At 34.5% G+C, this 17,654-nt stretch overlaps 2 long non-coding RNA genes across 2 annotated transcripts; one reads left to right on the top strand and one right to left on the bottom strand.

Moving 5' to 3' along the window:
• Positions 1–6,474: 6,474 nt before the first annotated feature.
• LOC135120803 (uncharacterized) lies at positions 6,475–7,035 on the top strand. The gene is made up of 3 exons (XR_010278746.1): positions 6,475–6,575; positions 6,748–6,829; positions 6,897–7,035. It is a non-coding gene; the product is annotated as an uncharacterized LOC135120803 (long non-coding RNA).
• A 4,893-nt stretch (positions 7,036–11,928) lies between these two features.
• On the bottom strand, positions 11,929–12,521 carry LOC135120793 (uncharacterized). Its single transcript, XR_010278738.1, has 3 exons — positions 12,390–12,521; positions 12,074–12,150; positions 11,929–12,012 (listed from the first exon to the last, which is right to left on the bottom strand). It is a non-coding gene; the product is annotated as an uncharacterized LOC135120793 (long non-coding RNA).
• Between the last annotated feature and the right edge of the window lie 5,133 nt (positions 12,522–17,654).

Genomic DNA, 17,654 nt, shown 5'->3' with positions numbered 1-17,654 from the left:
CGACAAATTGACAATAAAAGTAAACTTTTGATAAACTATACTAAAAAATAAAATATCATGCATTCTAATAAAAATGACTTCGGAATTCCTTTATAATACTTTGCATCCGCTTATGAGTTTAGTTAGCTTACCTCGTCGGACTCTTAATATGTTATTTTTTCCACCACTCTAAACGTGGAATTCTTTTGTGAGGAATCCGGCATTAATTAATTAAGTTCTAACAATTAAGAATAAAACTAGTACATTACATGAAGGGTTAATTTAGTTTTTATAATTGCACGAAAACTGTAAAATTTTGTTGTATATATAAGCTTAAGACAAATTTATTGGGTTTTTTTAATAGTATATTTTCTTAATAACTTTCATCTTGCGGGATAGTAACATTTTAATGAATAAACAACAATAAAAAGTATTGCGAAAGCTTTCTTGTCCTACAAACTTTCGGTCATTCTTTTTATAAAATATATATAGAATCTTGCAATATATAAACGCCTATAAACAAGAGGAGTTAGCACTGAGTTTTCACATAAAAAGTAACACTAGTCTAAACATTGAGGGCCTTTAAGGGTTGCCATTTATTAACTTTTTTATAAAACTCAGTTAAATTCATTTTTTAGGAGAGCGCGCGCCAAGCGTCTTATGTTAACTTAAGATAAAATATTGCATCATGCGAAGCCGAGTTTAAATAGCTGTAAAGGTAAATGATAAATTCTTAAAGAAAAAAGTGGCCAAAGAGGTCGGTTGTTATATTAATTTGCACCAAACTGGTTTAACCTTACACAAAAATTTCTTAACCTTAGCTCACAATTATTAGTCAAAAATAAAGAATTTTCTCTACTGATTACCATCGTTACGTAATTTTTAACCACAAATGACTATTCTTTTGGCGTTCTTTACTAATATAAGTATATTTTATTTATAGTTTATAATTAGTAAAATATGTGTTAGACGCCTTTTAAACTCTACTTAATCTAATAAAATCAGGTGTTAAGTTTAAAACAAATAATGTAAACTTTGCCTTTAAAGATAGATTGATAAATTTACTAATAGAAAAGTAGCAAATTGGTATCATAAATATTATACATGATGTTATCCAATTTTTAAGTAATTTAAAAGTAGAGCTAATTAAGTAATTTAAAAGTGGGATCATATTTATGACGAATAAGCTGCAAATTTCTAGCCACTTAGTTACCTAGGCCAAGTATGGGTTCAATACTGTTTTTGATGAGTGCGACGTACAAAACAAACTTATTTTAAGAAACAATAATCTTTTTACCTTGTTTGGTGCTTTTAAAAAGATGCGCATACGTGAAAAAAATTTATGGTCCCCTACAACGAGAAAAATTTTATTTTAACTTTTTTATTCACTTTTCGCTCTCTCGACAACTTGTTGCTCTTTTGTTTTTGGTTCTTCGCTGGCTATTTCAGCACTTTAATCTTTGTTCTGCCTACGTATTAGTAAATTCTTTTTTACATTTCAATTTTTCATTAAAAAAAATTGCTTTTTTTTTTAAATCTTGCTTGTTATTCTTTCGTCTTATATATTGTTTAGTTATTAACACACTTTTTTTTTAAGTATTAATATTATTTCTCGTTTTATAATTTTCTGATTTTGTTAATAATTTTTTTCTATATCACAGAGGATCAGGGTTTTCGGTTTTTTAATTTCTGAATTTACAATGTAATCTACATTCAGCGCAAGTAATTCTCTTTGAGCCACAGGCTACCAAAATTTAGACTTGTGCACCGAAAAATTTGTCCTTTTACACAGTAAGGTTTAACCTACTACAACAAAGCTTTAAAAGGAATTATCTTTGTTTTTAAACAAAATCTTTTAACATTTTGTTTGTTAGTTTAATAGGTGGCGAGAATTGATAAACAAAAGTTCTAAGGATGCCAAGTAGGGCGGAATAAAAAATTTACAGTCTGGTAGCAAAGAAAATATAATAGAGACGAATTTATAAAAAAATTTAAGAATATTAAAGGTAATTGAGCGAAAGTTTCTGTAAAAGCTGTAAAAAGAAAGTTAAAGAGTTTGAAGGGCAGTGGTGTGACGGAAATAATAATCGAAAGTTATGAACTGGCCCTTTTACAAGTTGAGTTTAAGATAACTTTAGTCCTGTGTAGATAGAACATCCCAACGCGTTTGCGAAAAACTGTTGGGTTAGGAATACTAAATTGTCGCCTTGATTATGTGTAAAATAAGGGACAGGTAGTGATAACTTAATTTAATGACTAAAGCATCAAGAGGGGAGGTACAAATTAAGTATGGAGTATTTATGGGATTGCGCTATTATTTAGGTTGCTTAAACTAATATTGTGTTGTCACAAAATATACGATTTTAAATAAAAAGTTGAATAACTTGAAAGCAAGAAACAGTACTCTTTTACCACTTGAATAATGCTAAAGGTTTATTCAGCGTGAGTTCAGGAGAGTAGGAAATACTTAGCTCCCACTATACCGGACAGGCGCAGGGTGCGAAGGACTCTATTGTTTTTTAGTTATGTAATTGTACTGTTTTAGTGTCATAGGGGTATGGACTCTGTAATAGTGGGCCTTAGAGATAAGTATGTTTACATTGACGACCGTTTGTTGAGTAGTAAAACTATAATAGAACATTAGACACTAGGCGCTTTGTCTTCTAGACATGCAAAGTTAAACATAAAGCTACGACTTGAGAAAGGCTATTTTTTATAAACATGTGTAATTTAGTTAGGAAGAGAGATTAGTAAAGAAGGTTCTTGGGTATTAGCGAAACGGGTATGAGCTTTAAAAACACGAAGTACCCCGTAAACAAAAAAGAAATTGTGATGCTTGTTGCAAATTTGAATTACTGAAGGACCACGCTATACTATTGGAGGCTTATAGTAGACTATTACTTAGAGCTATGAACAGAAGTTGGCTGGAGAGGCGGTTTTAAAGTTACTTGAAGCGATAGCATACGTAGAACAAGTGAAGCTGACCGGAGACAATTTTGCAGACAGACGTAAGTGACACCGTTACTTTAACGATATGATGGGGAGTTGCACTATGTTGCGTTACTAAGTTTTAAATTTAACAACGCTCAAGTAAATTACAGTACCATTAGTGATGAAGAGTTAGCTATTTGAATTTACAAAAAAGGGGGTGAGTTAATTGTGGAGTCAGTCCATGGGTTGTAATAACGCCTTCTTAAAATAATAATATAACTCTCTCAGAAGGAAAAGATTGAATAGACGGGTACAGGTAATGAATTCGTTTTTGTGAGCAACGCACATTCCACTGGTAATTGATAATGTGAAATGTAACTTGCTCTCGAGTCTTGTTAAAGCGGATATTTTCATAATAGATTACCTAACAATATGGAGCCTTCGGCGCTGTTACTTTTCAAAACTCAGACCAATTACTTTAGGTAAGTGAAAGAAATAGTCTTAGTAGTCAGGCTATCTAGGAAGAAGTAGAAAAAATTTAACTTATAGACCACAACATAATTTACTGTAAATGGGGTAGCGATGGCAACAGCTATTGCTTCCAATCATTAACGCTGTACTTTGAAAAAAAGGCGACAATGAAGATATTAGATCTATAGATAGAATTAATTTGTTGTGGAAACGGATAGAGCACCAAGACCGCGAGGCGAAAATAAGTGGCCGAATGATACCCACCTTTTGATGAAGGGTGGACCAACTTTAAGCAGAATGTTATAAAAGACAGAAATTGTTTAGCTGACTGACTAATGCTATCTGACATAGTTGAAGCTGCTATCGCTTAAGAGTGATGATAAAACAATTCCTAGCAATTACAATCAAGATAACACTAAAAATGAATAAGCTTTCCATTAGGCCGATTATTATTTTTATTATTCACAACATTAAAATCAGAAGACTGATTCATGTAAGCACCAAAGTAAATCCAATCATCGTAGCGCCCAATGTTTTAAGTATAAGAAAGAAAAGGTCTGCAGCTATAGTAAAGAAATGGTCATAACTTTAAAAATATTAAAAAGAAAAAAAATGAGCTTAAAAGTACTTATACATGTGATATCGCGTCCAGACCATTACCAAGAAAGGGGGAGGGCGGTGTACGTTAGACCTGTACTCTCTATGACTAGTAATCGGATCAACTTTAACTCTAGGGCGAGCTGTTACATTTTCAACAATAAATATTATATTAAAATCTATTTTTAATCATTTGACAGTATAAAGGGGTAAAGGGTCAATAGAGATACAGATTGTTGGTCATTACTCAGGTGGAAAGGCAATTTCTGTACTAAAAATTGACTTGATGTGCGCTAGGAATAATGTTGTTGTAGTTCTTGACTCTGAAGGAACAAGCGTTGATAACAAAGGGTCAACCTCCCCAAGAGAGGACAGAGATTTTTTTACTGTTATGACGGCTAACAGAGACATTACTGGTTGTTGCTATCTGAATGAGAATCCTATGAGATCAATGCACAAATGACATGATATTTTGAGTCATATGTTGCCGTGAAAGCCTACACTGTGATTTGCCGAAAAGAATTACATAAGATCCTTGAGAAAAGTAAAAACCATTCTTTTAATTCTTTAAGTCCCGAATAACATTTGGGTTTGGACTTTCACGGACCTTCCCCTAGGCCAAAATATATAAGAAGGGAAGTTTACGGATTGATGACTGTTTGCAAAGTACAAAGTTTGTTTGGTTTTTGACGATTTATTGTAAAGGTAAGTTTTACATATACTTCTCTAATTTGTTAGAATATACTTTTGGCTACGGGTACGAAGTTGAATGCATACTCTCTGACAACGGAGCTGAGTTTGGTAATGTACATTTTAAAAATATTTGCTATGTACGTAAAACCAGGCAGACGTTTACCGCTCCCAATTCACCGTCATCCCCTACTGAATGCTAGAATTGCCTAATTAAGAGATGACCAAAGCCATGATAAGGAAAGCATAATTACCTCCTTAGTTATTGGCCGAGGCCAAGTCCCACGAGCGTTCATTGTTAACTGATTCAAAGACGTCGATGAAATTTTAAAAATGAAGCCGAATATTAATAAGCTCAACTTTCGAGTCACTTGTTTACTATAGATGTAAACAAGCTAGTAAGATGTTTCCGAGTTCAAAAGAAAAATGTTGCTTGGGCCTTTTTAGAGTCCTGTGGCGGATGCAAGAGGATCTATGATTTAACTTCTCATAGGGTCGTTAAATATAGAAATTACTAAATCAAGAGTCGGGCTACTACGGAAATTTATCAAAGCCCTCCACTCCTAACCACTCAGTGTCAGAATTGATTATCTTAAAACTCATATTAGCTCTGATGAATTCCCATGCACGGAGGCCGAATATTAGGAAAATAATATAAGAGGATGTAGCTCTGCTATTCAAAGTTCAGGTATATGTAAACGTGGAAGCAGAGTTGAAGTGCTTCAAAATTTTGCTAACCACAAAACACCAAAGTTTTTTCCCGTTACAATAAGGGAAATTAAAATTAACAACGAGACCTTATCCTATGTAGTTTACTTTGATGATGGAGGTTGGGACGAAATTTACGAAAATATTGAAATAAGAAATAATAATTATATACTGTTCTCTAAAATACTTATTTCTTCCAGTCCACCATGTGCATTAAAAGACGAAAAACGGGGAAATTTCATGAAAGCGGAGATTCTAGCTTTTATAAACTTACTTAGATGGAAAATTGTAAAAACTTCTATAGGTGAAAAGTTAAATTCGACAACTTGGAGATTCAAATTAAAAAATGACGGAAGATTTAAGTTCAGAGTGTGCGTAAGAGATTTTACTCAGATAAAAGGAAAGGACTTCATTGAGTTTACGCCCCTGTGGTATTAAAGGAAACAGTAAGGTTAGTTGGAGTCTTCGCTCTCATTAGCAACTTGAGACCTCTTCAGTTAGATGTTCGAAACGCATACGTTAATACGGATGAGGACTATAAAATGCATATTCCATTCCCTTCAAGATTTAACTTAATAAATCCTAAGGTAGTAGCGAGAGATTTGCTTACGATTTGCAAAAGGCACTGTATGGCACAAAACAATCAGAATTGCTTTAATTTATATATTTTGTGTCCTAAGACAAAGAAAATGGATTTTTACAATTAACGTCAGAACTCCGCGTATTTGTAAACTTAAGAGGAAATTTTAAAGCGATTATGCTTATTTATGTTGACAACTTTATGGTTTATACTAGTAATAAATTTAAAGAAGTCTGGCGATCTGACAGAAAAATTGTATATTGACTTAGAGGGAGTTCCCGCAAGCTCATTTTTTGTGATGAATTACAAAGACTCTTCCAGTGGTCTACAAATAGAGCAAATAAAATATATTAAAAGAATTTTACTTGACTATGAGATGGAAGATTGCACACCTAACAAATATCCACTAAATGATAAACAACTTGACCTATGAGAGGACGATACCTTTGACTACCCTTATCAGCAACTAGTAGGGCCCCTACTGTTTCTTGAGTGCTGTACGAGACCTATATTTAAACAGCCATCAACAAGTTCTCAACCATATAAATACCTATGATGAGAAGCATGAACGGCATCAAAAATGAATATAAAAATTTCATCTCCTTGACGCTATAAAAGGGTATTCTTTTCCGTTTGTATATTACTTAGTCCGGCGTTCCTGCCGGGGTTAATAGTGCTTCGTTTTTGCTGTTAAATAATTTCATTATACCTTATTAGTCACTATCTACTAGTGTCCAAAACCTTAGATTGAAACAAGCAGTAAATCTTTTTGAATTTACCACTATACTCAGGTGTGATACTTCTATGCAAATTCTCTTTAAGAAGCGCGGAAGAGAGCTATGCCACGAAAATAGAGATGCAGACGGACATTTAGTGATTAAATAAAAACTTTTTAAGCATATAATTATATTTTAGTTTTTTAAAACGACTGTATTTAAAGACGTTGAGGGAGTACTAAGTGCTGAGTGAAACACGAAAGTCTAGATTTGTTAATATGCAACAGGGAAATTGAAAGCCGTACGGAGAAGCTGTTTGGAAGGATACTAAGGAAAATGAAAGGTATTAATAGTCAATGTAGAGCTCGGAAAATTTTGTGGAGGAAATCCTTACACATTTAAATAATCCAAATTAGCTAATATTAGAAAAGTTGCCTGAACGTTTTTTTAGGAAAAGAACAGTTGCGAAATTTGAAGAATAATTAATTGTAATGAGTAAGTTAAAGAACTTTGATTTCTGTATTAGACTGGATAAAGGAGCCGACAATTGTCTCAAGAAATAAGTTTCGATATTATATTTTCGAAGGCGTAAATTTTGAGTATATGGATGTAATATGTAAAAAAGTGCGGATAAATTTTATAGGTTTAAAATAACATGAATATTTGTTGTGGATCACCATCTTCCCAAAGGAAACGAGTTTCGTTGAAAATTTTAAGAAATTGGGATTTAAATTCGTAAGTGACTGTAGTGGTGAGCGTTAAAAAATATTTATATAGAGCAATAAAAAGTATATATTTTACTAATAATTATAAAATATAGAGAAGACATATGTATAAAAATCAAGATAGAAAATAGTCCACCTAGCCACTCGACTAGCAGACAGTTGCAGACGCACAAAAGGAAATCCCTTAAATACCAAGAACTAGTTATGGTTCCAAATTATAAAGGGGCATTTATACTTCATATTAGAATTAGTCATTTTCAGGAAATGGAATCCATTTCCAAGAAACAATTCCATTATTTTTTTTTTGCATTCGATGCATGCACCAGTATTACACTCTAGTTTCTTATATGGTAACCCTTATGCGTCGTCTTGAAAATTGGTTGTAATTGGGTTGCTATTTTAGACTCCCTGTCAACATGATACTGCTTACGATTTTTAATGAATGGCTTACTCATCAACATTTAGTAAGGAATATCCGCTAACTTTTCGGTTGTTGAACAATATTCTAGTTTAATAACCGTTTTAACAATATCATCTTTAATAAATGATATCTGATATCTATACGGCGTGAAGTTTTAGTGCCACTTCTGTTATGAACAATGATTAAAGTTTGATTATCTACTTTACTCGTCATGGGGTAATTCATACAAGCCCAAGTTCACCTAAAACAGTTTTGGTCCATTCAACATATTTAACAGTGGAGGTTAACTCGATTCACTCAGCTTCCGCTGAATAATCGTAATAATTTTGATTATTGGATAGCATTAAAATTCCGCGTCTTAATCGTCGATCGAGTTCTGATCCATAACTTGCATCGGGATATACCCATTTACAGCCAAATAAAATTAATGTAGATCCCTTATAAAAATATCTGAGGAAAGTTAAGGAATTTAATCCAAACAATATCTAATAGACCAACAATAATTCAGAAATTCTAAAATATTCTTTATTAGTGTTAATGATCTTGTCTTAATCAGCTCTTTTTTACTGCATTTAATATTAATACAAAGAAGGGTCTATTTAATTAAGTAGGTAAGAGGAATTTTTAACTCCTTGTTCCCTCCTTTTCTATATTAATATTTTTTGGTTTTTGTTTTCTCTTGCTCTTCCAAATTTTTTATTTCTTATTTTTTTAATTTATATTTTTTTGTTCAAACTTCCATTTGTAAATTCGCTTATTTATTACAAGCCCATCAAAAAAAGTATGATAGAATAAATATCCGTTCATGGAAAGAAGCAAAGAATTAATGGTATTAAACACGTCTAAATAAGAATTTTATTAAATAAATTCCTGGATATAAAAACGTGGTGGCCGATTTACTGTCCAGACGCTCTAATTCTTGTGGAAATACGATACAAAGTTTTCAAGTTATAGAGCGTGATGCCTTCATTGAGGTAGTCCGATGCCCCGACCTAGCATGCGCTCTCATCTTTGTTTTAGTAGGTCAGCTTAATTTAGTTGCGATTAATTCATTTTCCTAATATTTTTAGCATTTTAGCATGGAATCAGCTACTTAAGACTTATCGCCTAAAGTAATCTGATTCTGTCACTTTTTTATAATGAAGCTCCTTTTCCTATTCTTCCACTATATCCAGTTTTAAATGTTCTTTTCTCGCATGTGCACAGCTTTTTTTACTTAGTTGTGCCATTGCTGTAATAATCTAGCATGCGCCCCTATGGTAAACGCAACCAATGCCCAATGCCTTTACTCGACTAATAATCTTAGGATTTCCGTTTTTAGCGCTTAAACCGATATTTAAGGCTTCCGACCTTGGAGTGGGAGTTGATCCCGTTACTTTTTCTGTACAGAGCTTTTCCTGTGTTTACTTTACAAGTTTCTTTGCTTCTACTTTACATTTCTAAGTTCTTTTTTATCTTAAGGACTTTTCTTAAGTCCTGTTCTTGCATGTGAACAGTTTTGATATAGTTGTGCACTAGCTCCACTTTTGCTTTAAGATCTTAGTTCTGTTAACTATTTTTGCTCGGTTAAATAGGATTATTTTTGTTATTTTTACTTACCATATATTTTAGCTCTTATAAGTTCATCGTTGGACGCTTATTTTCCCCAGAGGACCTTACAGTCTCCAGGGACGTAACAATAGCTCCAGTCTTGTTCTATTAGTTTACTTTCTTGTACCTACTATCTTAGCGCTTTAAGAGTAATAGTTGTAAGCGCTTATTATCTTTAGAGAACCTTACGAACTTAGGGCTCTAACATCCGACACCTACATGAGGTCTGGTTCCATACCGAGGGTGATAAATTAAAACGTACTATAGGTAAGTGATAACTTGGACACTTTGGTGAATCACGCCTGTAAAGATGCGATTCTGTAATAGATTGATGAGCTGGAAGGCGCGTGAGGACCTAACCTGATAGATGCAACACAGAGATATTTTAAACATCGTTTTGCAGAAACATTGTTTATGCTTAGAATTCTAGAAGAATTTAACTGGATATTAGATATAGTTGACCAGTATTTTCAATTTGTTTTGGTATAGCTTAAACAATAAAACTAGATAAGTTATAGTGTTTTTAACATACACAAGTTGTAGCTACCTTGTAAAACTACTTTTAATTGTCTAGTTTTTAAAAATAGGATGTTAGTGGAATTCTTACATTACATAAATTAAAGAACATTTTAGGACTACCAACTATTATCATGGAATTGCTGAAAGACTTATTTAAAACAATAAGAAAAGCGCTGCTCTAAACAAGTTTTAAGATAAAGCTTGAATGAACTAGTTTACAAGATTAGTACATATTAATGTAGCAAAACTCCCAACATTCGGGAAGCTGTGCCTGTCTTTTTGTGGTTTTTAAAAAAGTCAAATTATGCAGAGTTTGAAGTTCCAATGATTTAAAAAAGGTGTTAGTGAAGATGGAGAGGTTATAAAGGAGGATGGGCCGAAAGACAGAAGCTGGCTATTCGGTATATATACTGAGTTCTTGGAAAGCAGTAATTAATGGACATGATTAGAAGAAACCTGCCTAAGTAATTAAAGCACGGATTATTCTGGTGGTAATTAGTGAGAAAAGTTCTAACTTGGTATATAAATTAAATTAAAATGTCGTGTATGCAGTGCTATTACAGCCAAGCTCTAGGAAAGTTGGAAAGTAATAAATAAGTGAACTGTTTACCAGTAATGATCTGAGTAATACGCACAAATTTTGCAAGCTAAAGGTATTGATTAAATTCTTAAAAGGTAAGATCTGGTTGGGCTAAATAGCAGCTGCTATTGATTGACTGAATTAGTTTTTAAAGTGGTTAAATCCTTTTTATGTGCCTCGAGAGAGGATAGCATGATGTATAAAATGTATCTAAAGTCGGCTAATACCTTTAACTCGAAAAATCAGATTCGTTAGCGGGCGTGTAAATTTTTTTTAATGACAAAGAGGGTAGTATTTGAATGTTACGCGAGCTCTCTTAGGTCAATTTTTTTTACTACTTGTTATAGTAAAAATGGGGGAATGCACATACATTAAACCAAAAGTAACCACATAGTATCTATAATTAAAAAAAAAATCATTAGAAAACATAACTAACATTTTGAAATAAACACAATTTTAAACATTTTGGCAGTTTCCGTTTAAACCAATTATTATGCATGGTAATTATGACTCATTTAACTATAACGGCCCCGATTCAAGGTGTTTATTTGAAAAAATTTTAACCTTTGTTAAAGTATATAAAAGGCTTGATTGCCTGTACGCTATTAACTCTCACTCGTTGTTCGATACCTCTCTGTTACTACTAAAGGTCTAACAAGTGAGCACGTGGGATTTTTACTATGTTTGGTTAATAATATTTTTATGATTATATGCAAACCAATAGTTATGTAGTGCTATATTTCTTTATGAAATACGCGCTCTTTCTACTTTTTTAAGTGCAGCTGCAAGGCAGCCCATTAAGTCTAGTACCTTTTCTTATATCATTTTTATTGTTATAGGCGATACAATTAACCTGATGGACTACGATGTAGTAACTAAAGGTATAGAGAAAAAGAAAAAATTAAGATTATATTAGGATGTTATTAAAAATAATAACGGTTTTGATATATATATTCTTTTTTTTAATCTTTACAAACTTAATACCCTAGTGGATCCCTTTGTTTTTTTTGCTTGGTAGCTATACAGTCTAGACCCCCTTAAGTAAGGGATAAGACAGACAGAATAGGATATAGAATGATCGAAGCAAAACGCAGGGGGACTTTTAGGGCGGGCGCCCGGTAAAATTTAGTTCATTTTAAGCAACCTTATTTTTAATACCTCGTGAACTTGAATCAGTATTAAAAGTTTAAACCTTAGAAAATTTTAACTACTTTATATTGTATAAAGTAAAACTTTGGATGTAACTGAAGTACATATATTTAAAGTTAACTTCTATCTTTGCGCGATACAAGCCAATTTTTAACAATTTATAAAATAAATGAAGACTAATAAATTTCTATATAATAATTCTTCATCCATTACGAATTATGAATAATTGATGACTTGAGAGAAAGGGCTAATCTTTTGCATTCTTCCTTAAAAAGTTTTGAAGTTTCATTAATAATAAACTTTTTCATAAACGCATATTGAGCCGATTTTTTTACAAAGTATAAGCCATATTCATCCTAAAAGGTTTAAAAAATATACATGAGCATCAACTTGAAACTTTCTTATAAAATTAATAACTCGAAGCATTCGCTTAAGTATGCTTAATGTTAAAGTGTTCGGATCTTTTCCGCTTGACTTGTAATTCTGCAATATTTCTTTATTAAAGATTTACAATATAATTAAAGTTCAAAAGATTCAGAAATATAAATAGGCCACACAATACTTCAAAAATTTTTAATAAAGTTGAAATAAATTATTACTGTTACTTTAACTTTTAAATTAAATAATCTATAAAAATCTTTAAAATCTTTTATAATATAAAAATTTCTTTTATTTGAAAAACATTAATATAATAAATTGTGAATAATTTATAGTTATTCAAAATATCATAAACCTCTAAGTAGTGTGGAAAAAATTGACTTCCATAATTCCATACTTAAACAACTAAAAGAAAATGTCTTTGATTTTATAATATTGATTAAGCTTCCGATTCTCAAAAGCAAAGAATAAAAAGTTAAAATACAAGAGAAGTAGCTTTTATATTTGTGTGTTTTCGTGAGCGTAGTTCTAAAGGTAAAAATAAATAAATAAATAGAAAAATTAAAGCCGGGAGGTTCAACCAAGGTCGATGGCTAGATGAAAAGGAGGCATATTAATTTCATCCTTAAAGTATATGAATATCTGAATCTGGAACTCACCCCAGCCTTCTGCTTGTACCTCGTAAGGAGGCTCTTCAACAACTTTTGATGCATTAAACTTAAGTAAATGTCATAAAGACATACATCAAATAAAGATATTAATCAATTATTATTTTTTTAAAATATTTGACCTCTGCAAGGATCGGGGAAGTCGACATGTAAATAAAACTCAACCTTTTTAATTAAATAAACTGAATAAGATTCAAAAGGAGGGTGAAGTCTAGTAAAAACAGTCCATTTATGTGTGATATTCCCAACCAAATATTTATGAGGTATCTTGTTAGAAACGGTTCCGTACTCCAAAGAGACCTGAGTAGTTATTTAATTTTTTTTTTTAAAAAAAAATCTAAGGATATATACTTAATAAACTGGCCCACTCTGAGGTTTATAAGTTTAGCACAGTTAATTTACTAAGTAGCGAGCAATAAATACCCAATTTTAAAATAACTTTAATCTAATATAAAAAATATTATAAAGCACCTCCATGAACACCTGAGCACCCCTTACCTACTCTCTTTAGGATCTCTTAGGGAAAATACATTTTCCTTTGCACCAGTTGAAAGCCAGTACATTGATCTCTTTATAGTTTTGTTTAGTCATAACTAGTGACGGCTAACAAATGGCGCGGAGAACACACGGGATGCATACTCTGCCCATAGTATACCGGCTGGGCTTTATTGTAGGTAGTATTAAACTGAGGTGGTTAACAAACATATATATCTGCCTTAGTGTGGCTCAAGTTATACTTACAAGTTTATTAGTCACTTGTTGTTAGTGCTAATACTAAGAACTAGCACCTTTCGCATATGCACGTTTATAAAAATAGATTCACGAACTGTCGTAGCTTCAGTGTTACTACCTTGCTATAAGAGAAGTCGCACTAGGTAAATGTCTCTAAAAATAGCCATTATTAGTGGCAATATATAAACTAACAGAGAATTTGGATTAGTAGGGAAGTTGTACACGTAACCACCAAACTAGGAAAATGCGAGTTGGCACCTGGGGATCGAACCCACGGTCTTGATCGCGCGGTAATACTCTAACCGCTGAGCTACGGTGACAGCTCACATTCCTGGTCGATAAATTACATATACAACTTTCATTATAAACTTTAAGTTAAAAGGGTTTTGTTATAAGGTATTCACGAGTTATTAAATAATTTATTAATTTATTTGGATAAATCCAGTGAGCCTACCTCTCCAACTGCCGAATGCTCGAAACAAATCGCTGAGCGCGGCTGCGCATCTTGGAGCCACGCCCCCTCAAGCACATGGAGTACACGGATATCAGGTGTACTGAATATCGTCTTTTTTAAATTATTCGTATTTTAACAGCATTTTAGGCTTCATTCGGACTGTATGTTAAAATAAAGTCCTAATCTACTATAAATATTCTCTATTAACCAGATTTTAACTAACAGCTATTTTTAAATAATTAAGTATTAGGATGACTACGCCCTAGATGATTAATGCCCCCGTACCGCCCCGCTTTGTAAACCAAAACCTTTAACAATTACTATTAGCTACAATATGGACCAATTCAGACCTATCAACAGGGGCCCAAAATCGAACAAAAGCAACCAACTAACAAACACAAGCAGAGAGTGATGAATCACCTTGTTCTATTTACTTAAATATTTATTTTTTATAAATGACAGTTCCTGGAGCTCGATTTAGTCAAAAACTTCGAATACTCAAGCTCTCAGCCAGGAGTGATTGCAAACTTATGATAAAGTAGCTTTCAATCGGAAAGGTGTCATTATCGTCTTGACATTAACAAACAAAAACGTGCGCTTACGCGCATCACGTGGGCGTTGATAACGTGCACCGTCAGATGACTCGTAAATAAGTTCACTCACCAGCAGGTAATTAGTGTGCCTGGCTAGTCAGTCGTATCACGTTGGAAGACGACGTCTAAAGGGTTTCGGTGAAGAGCTGCTGTCAGGGATCGCAGCCGCGCCTGTGTAGACCTCCATGCCAAACTTAATCGAATGCTTTTCTACGTCAGGGAAGACTGCATTTGTTACCTTCTTAAAGTTAAAAGCGAGTAATTCACTCAGTTAAGCGGAGAGCTGCTGGCTTGTTTAATGCCCTTGCCGAAATCCAAACTGAAATTCCAGCAAGGCGTCCCGAGTGTCAACGGCCTCACCTATCTTGCCGACTGCAGACAGCGGGCTGATGGGTCGGTACTTGCTAGTTACTGATTAGGGTTTAAGGGGGGCATCATAATGGTCGCCTTCTTCCATCAGATAGGAAAGGCACAAAGAACCATCGCAGGTTTTAAAAAAGAGGTACAGATAACTTTAATAACGGCAGTTTCTTCAGCATCCCTTTAGTGACGCCATCGGGGCCAGGCGTTTTTTCGTTTGGGTAGCACTTTGATAATCACTTGAACACTTCACCAACATTAACTAGCTGAAGTGGTTCGTGGACATCAGGAAGGGGTAAACTCAACTAAGGGAGCGCATCATTGGCAGTTAAGTGGGCAGCTGGCATGCTTTGGGTAGCAAAGGAATTAGCGAAAAGTGTAGCTTTGTTTTCATCACTCTCGGCCATTATATTACCTTCCCTAAGAGACCTTAGTGGTGCAAGTCCCCGATGTCTAATCTTTTTTTTTTAACTAATTTCTAAAAGAAGGAGAAGCGACTGCTGTTGCCTGCTTCGCATATATAGCGCAGCTTGGCCTTTGTTGGAATGGTCCATTAGCCTCTTTCTTGTGCACCTATGCAGTCAATTAAGCGCAAGCTTGTCTTCGGCGCTCTGCGACAACATAGCCACTCGGATAAGCAGTCGACGGAGTCAGATAAGTGCCTTTAGTTCATTAGACAGGCGATCAGGGCGGTATATTACTTCACGAGTTGTCGCGGCAGTAATGCGAGCCATATTCAGTATACTTTCGAATAAGGTAACAGCATCATCCAGCAGGGCGGGTGTAGACGGTAGTGACGGCCACGCTGGAGTGTAGTTTCTAAAAACTCAGCATATTTGCCCCAGTTGGTAAAAAAGCGGGTGACAGTCTTCGGCGCGTAATTGGAGTATAACTGGAAGGTGATCGGAGGAACAGCTCGTGGAGAGCTCAATTGCCGTTGTGAGACGTCTAGCTTTAAGTGTGGCGATATCCAGTACGTCCATTGTGCCTGTAATCGCCAAGTGTATTCGGTGCAAGGGACTAGTATGTACAGTTCTGCTTATCAGCATAGGCTTCAAAGATCTGACCATTTCGAATTATCGGTGCGACTGTTCCATGAAAAGTGCTTGGCAACTGATATCTCCGCACATAACTGAAGAGAAGTCACTCGCAAGGTGGCGTTCCATAGGAGGGCGGTAGTAACTTCCAAGGGGATTCGTAGACAGCGAACACAGACATGAACCTGGTCGGCTATGCATAAGGAAATCCACACTGCCTCGAGACTTTATAGATTGGCAGAGATATTGAGTGATGTTGGATGATCCGTTTTATTAGACAGCCACGCCCCAGCCGCGTGCATCGATCCGTTTTTGGCTACATGTAATAAAGTTGTACAGGTTAAATGCGACGTTAGGGAGGAGGGGCAACTCGTTGACGGCGCACTCATCAATTTTTTCCAATTTAACAGCTCCTGAAGCTAATGCTTCTTATTTAGAACACCATTTGCTTTCTAGAATAATAGTTGAAAGTAGCGGCGCGTCTTTGGTTAAAAACCGTTACAAACAGGCTCCAGGCTTTTCACGGGTTCGAGCATGTTGTAAAATTCATCGTTAAAATTGCTAACAGCTGCCGTAATGTCGGCTGTAGTTGTTTGCTGCAGTTTTCGCAGTAGAAGCCTGTCCAGGAGTTTTAAAAACTAACAGAATAATGGGCGAGTTTTGAGGATGTTTTGTCCTCAAAAGGACGCTTAACAGACCCCCTGAGTAACGGTGTTGTTTGTAGTGAGCACCGACGGAGAGGACTTAGCGGGTTGACTGCCTGCCTTACGCGGAGATTATTTACAACCTTGATAATTAGCGGTTTGCGCTTCACCGCAATTTACACAGGTAGCAGGACTATTTCGTGCTTCATGCATAGAGCTGTCAAGTGGCCCTCGCCATTGACGATGTCCTCCGTGTACATTCTCGCAAATCCTCCTCAACGATTTAAAGATGGAGTTCACAGTCAATCCCACGGGAGGACAAATTTCAAGTACTTTTCTTCAGGTAATGGATATGTAAAGAACTGAAACTCCTGAGCTCGCATGAGCGCTATTATAGAGAGGTAATCTTTAGCTGTCAAGGGAAATACCTTGATTCTATGACGGGTTATCTCTCGATGCAGGATATTTACGCCGTTAGCTTGCAAAAGTTGAATTAGTAAAGACCACCTTTGTTTTTCGCATAGAATAAAGGGAGGAATCTTTCTTTTACGAGATCCCTTTCATTCGAACGTTTCAATTTTCTTAGGAGCAGTGCCCGCTTCACTATCCATCTCAACGACTACCATGTGTTGTAAAGCTTTTTCGGGCTTTTCGAAGTCTTCTTAGATTTCATTACTCTCACTACCCTTATTTAAGCTATTATAAATTAATTACCTCCCAACTATTACTAAAATTTTTACCACTACTTAAATTATTATTAGTATTTACTAAAAGTAGAAACGCTATTATGAGAAGTATTAATATTACTACTGCTATTACCACTATCACTACTAAAAACTACTTTACCTTTGAGTTTCGTTTTTGGTACTGGAAGTTCTCGCTTTCTTCTAATATTTCAAAAGTTTGTGACCGATCTAGATTTTTTAAAGTTGAGTAAACATTATTATTAGTCATCAGATCAATAGGCTCCTTTCCTCTCTAAAACTCTAGTTTGCCTGAGTGGTTTTTATGTACTCATTATGTATAGCTTTTATTGGGCCTAACCCGATTCTGAGTTCTTCGCTGAAAACTAATAAGTTAGCATTCAAGGCTAGCAGCTCTTCTTTAGTAAAGATACTTATTTTTAAAAAAG

Source organism: Zophobas morio, unplaced genomic scaffold (assembly GCF_036711695.1).
Source record: "Zophobas morio isolate AGI-343-1 ecotype UQ-CSIRO unplaced genomic scaffold, CSIRO_AGI_Zmor_V1 ptg000422l, whole genome shotgun sequence".
Taxonomy (NCBI): Eukaryota; Metazoa; Arthropoda; class Insecta; order Coleoptera; family Tenebrionidae; genus Zophobas; species Zophobas morio.
Note: the sequence above shows the minus strand (reverse complement) of the source record. Positions and strands in the feature narration are given on the sequence as shown.